This window comes from Hippopotamus amphibius, chromosome 1 (assembly GCF_030028045.1).
Source record: "Hippopotamus amphibius kiboko isolate mHipAmp2 chromosome 1, mHipAmp2.hap2, whole genome shotgun sequence".
NCBI classification, from domain to species: Eukaryota; Metazoa; Chordata; class Mammalia; order Artiodactyla; family Hippopotamidae; genus Hippopotamus; species Hippopotamus amphibius.
The window spans coordinates 172,715,223-172,719,704 of NC_080186.1; positions in this window are offsets into that span (position 1 = coordinate 172,715,223).

The window sequence follows — 4,482 nt, forward strand, 5'->3', positions numbered from 1 at the left end:
AGATTTTTCATTCATATAGAGGGCATAAAAACACCTTGACTCAGAGGACGTGGGGAAAGAGGTTTTTCTTGAAGAGAACTGTGCTATGCAACTTTTGCATTTGGAAAGCTGGAAAGGGTAGAGGACACATGCTTGAGGAGAGCAACTGGAGAATACGTGGGCTGGTGTCTGCCTCTCAAGTAAAGCTTAAAATGAGCTGATGAATAAGTCAAAGAATAAGTGGCTGCATGGGGCAGCCTACGCTCTCAGAGTCTGTTGGGGAAAATGGACACGTGTTTGCCATGGGCAGAAGTGGGTCACATAACAGAGAATGAATATGGGATCAGCTTCCATCCTGTCCAATGAGGCTTCCCAGAGGGGCAATGAGGCCCTAGTGGAGAGAAGCTAAAGATATTGCCAGATATGTGGGGGCTGCAGAAGGAGTAAGCAATTGGCCACAATGGGGAATGCCTTTCCCTGGGTCAAGGGAGCTTCGGGTGAAAGGCCTGCAGTGATGCGGTTCTCCAAAGAAGCAAACCTTAACTTACACAGCTGCCCAGCCGACAGACCACAAACCCGTGAGACACTTTCAGTCACAGGAGAACTCTTCTGTGCCCCAATTAACTCTCCCTCTTCCCCTATTGTAGTCAAGCCTTGGAAGAGTAGAAATAGATGCTAGCAAGGGAAGAGGTGGTGAGGCCTCCATCTCCCCACTTCTGTGGGCTCTGCCTCTACCCAAGCAGGGCTTAACTGGGGGAGAAGATTTGACTTCAAATTAGGGTTGGAGTGTTATTTTATGAGCTGGACTTTTTGAATAAGAATTGTTTTTGAGGGCTTCCTAGGTGGTGCAGTGGTTAAGAATCCGCCTGCCAATGCAGGGGACAAGGGTTCAAGCCCTGCTCCAGGAAGACCCCACATGCTGCGGAGCAACTAAGCCTGTTTGCCACAACTATTGAGCCTGAGCTTTAGAGCCCGTGAGCCACAACTACTGAAGCCCATGCGCCTAGAGCCCGTGCTCTGCAATAAGAGAAGCCACCGCAGAGGAACCCGCGCACTGCAACGAAGAGTCGCCCCCACTCATGGCAACTAGAGAAAGCCCACGCGCAGCAACGAAGACCCAACACAGCCAATAAATAAATAAATAAATTTATATAAAAAAAAAAAGAATTGTGTTTGATAACTTAAAATTTTTTATCCAACGGTTGTGGAAGACAAAATGATGTTGCTCATTCACCGTATCAATTACACATAATTTTCCTCCCACTTAGCCATTTGTATCCAATGACTTACTTAGGATCTGAGGAGCTTCCTTACAGGGCAAAAACCTAGAAACATACTGGGAATCGTTTGATGGGCTGGCGTGGGTGACAGTCAGATGGCAAGGGCGGGTAGTTAGGCTATCATCTGGATATTAGTTGATGTCACCTTGTCCTCTGAGAATTACATAGGATGGGCTGAAACCCTCCCCTCTCCATGGTTAACAGAAATCCAGGCTCCATGACTCACCAAAGGCTCTCCCTCTGACTTCTCCTTTACATAGTAAAAGTTCTCCGTCTCTCTCCCCAGCCCATCCCAGGGCTGCTCTATCTTGCTCTGCATTCTAGTTCTCAGATCAGTAACACAGACTCTTTCCTTTGATTTTCCTGGAAACACCACTAGCACAAGGCCCCACCTCAGGCAATTGCTTTTCAGCACAGAACAAGCAGCTTAAAATGAAACACAAAACATCCTTGCCTTTGAATAGGCTGTGGCCACTGGTGATGTCTAACGCTTGGCATTCCCGCAGACCCACGGCCTCCACGTTGCAGCTTAATCCCTTGTGGCTCCTGCTCCCTTCTCCTTTCTCAGCTCTTCTCCCCAGAAAATCCTTGCTTATTTTTTATGCTGATTGGTCTAGCTATCTCTTTGTTTCAATGCTTCCTTCCAAATCATGCCCCGCAGGCCTCATCTTTGCTAAATAAAAGGCTATTTACTCCAGAGAGAAATTATGCTACTTCCTTACAGGCTGAAACTGCCTCCGCCACTTGTGGTTTTAAATAGTAATTGCTTTACCTGTGCTCTAAGACCAGCAACAGGGCTTGAATTTGGAGGGACAGGTGATTGTGGTCATAGGTGGAGGCAGGTTCCAGAACTCACTGCCACTCAAGGAGATCGACAGCGTGTGTTTATCCTGAGGAGAAAAGGGCTCCACGTGTTAATTGAAAATATATTAAAATTCTGAAACTCTTTTGGCTCTGGTGAACTCATTATGGGTACTTTTCAGGGTTCCTGCTTCCCCACACCTGTACCTCACTCACCCCTACCCCTGCCAACACACACACACACACACACACACACACACACACACACACACACACAGAAAAAGGAGCATTCTGTTCATTTGGTGGCTATCAGATGTGGCAGCCCTCAGGGTCCCTGACCTCGAGGCACAGTGGAGAGATTCCTGATTCTTCATGCTGGGGGCGGTGGGTTTCCAGCTCTACCAGAGTCTGTGCATATTGTGGGGCCTAGCTGCTGTCAAGTCCTGGCACTACCATCTGCAGCTGAATGAGGTTATCAGCAACCACGGAGGACTCAGGCAACCTGGCCATACCTCTCCCAGCACAAAAAGTAAAAAAGAAAGATCCTCTCGTCCTCACAAAAGCAATAACGAGGATCTTAGGCCTTAGAGGGTAGCAGGTCTGCTACACTGTGAGAATGACATTAGGCTTGGGGCTCTCCATCTTCACGAGCAGCACCAGCCGCAGCGCCGCCAGGAACAGAGCAGGAGGCTGGGATCAGCAACTCTGTGCAAACGATGGGACGTAAAGCTGTACATCCAGGCTCAGCAAACAGTGGTGTGGAATAATTGTGGACATATGTGAGCGCCCCTCGCAGGGGCTCTGTAAACGACTGGGCTTCTCTGAGTCAACAAGAAGCCAGTCAAATGGGGGTTTGCTCGCTGCTATTGACATTTGGGGTTTAATATGATGTGACTGCATTTGCAATCAGCAGCTGCTAAATCCTGAGACACTTGGATTACACACTATAAACAGCTTTTGTCCCTAAGTCTATGAAATTCACAGAGATACGAGGCTGCGGCGTTGTAGAATTATTCTGTGACTTTGATCCACTCTACCCGCTATGTTTTTCAGAATGCCACTAGAGAAATTTCCACACAAAATATGAGAAGAATAGGTAATACTATCTGAACACCATCTATAAATATTAAGTGCTTTACCTACCTTATCTCATTAAATCCCGAACCATGGCCCTGAGAGGCAAGTGTGATTATCACCACGTTAGACGTGCCAAAAGGGGCTGGGAGATTTTAAGTAATTTAAGGTCAGACAACTAATAAACATCAAAACTGCTTAATTGAAGATGTGAAAATAAACACCAAACTAGGGCACCTGAAAGATGCTAGAATATACTTCTGATACCCTCTATTTTAGGTCAGGGTCCCTAGAAGCAGAATTGGAGACAAGGATTCAAGCACAAGTGATTTATCCAGGAAGACCTTCCGGAGGCCACTGATAGGGGGTGAGGGAAGCAGGACTGGGAAAGGCAGGAAATCAAGCAAAGGTGTGATCTCAGGTAAAGACTCTCCCAGAGTGACTTCATCCGATCCTATAAGGGAGCTCTGGAATGTTAGCTCCACCTCACAGTCATCCAACCAGAGGCACTGCCACATCTGTCAGGCAGGGCTGTAACCTGAGGAAAAAATGCCATGGCTTGGCTACTGAAAGCAAATCATACCAAATCCACTGGCTTGCACAAACTGTAAGGAGAGACCTGAGGAACTGGGCCAGAGCACTGACGTTATCTACTCCACCCATGCAACAGCAGAGCTGACTCAACCAGCTGCAAAGCCTTGAAAGTCATCTCCAGTGAGAGCAGAGTTAGAGGGAGTGCTTCTATGATTTAGGCTTCAGACTGACTGTGTATACCCAGGAGAAGCAGAAAGACTTTCGTCAGCCTTTTTGTTTATTGAAACTGGTCTGTGATTTGGGAGCCCAGCATTTTCAGGTTTCTATAAGGGGAATGAGTGTGCACTCAGGCAGACAGCTTGATGTGACCAAGGACTTCTGGCTTTGCCCAAAAATGAGGTGCGCTTCCTTTCACATGCCCCACAGCCTGGCCCTGTGACCCTGGGCAAATCATTCAACTATGTGAGCCTCTGTTCCCTTAGAGGGAAAAGGAAGAAAATGATCCACCCCAGAGTTTGCTGGAATAATCAAATGAGATGATGCCTATAAAAGTGCTCTGTAAATGGTCAGCATGATATAAATATTAGTTTTAGTAGTAATAGGTTGTAGTTGGATTAAGCAGAAAGGATCATATTTCCATTCAAATGGGCTGCGTGTAGGTAGACATGACAATGGTTAGATTAATTTCAGATTTTTGGAGTTTTCTCTTATTCACAAACAGCTTGACTCTGCCTACTTCCTAACATCTCTATCCAAGCCATCATCCATCTAAAGATTAGATGGATTTGGAAAGAGAGAAGCCTTGAGCTTCAGG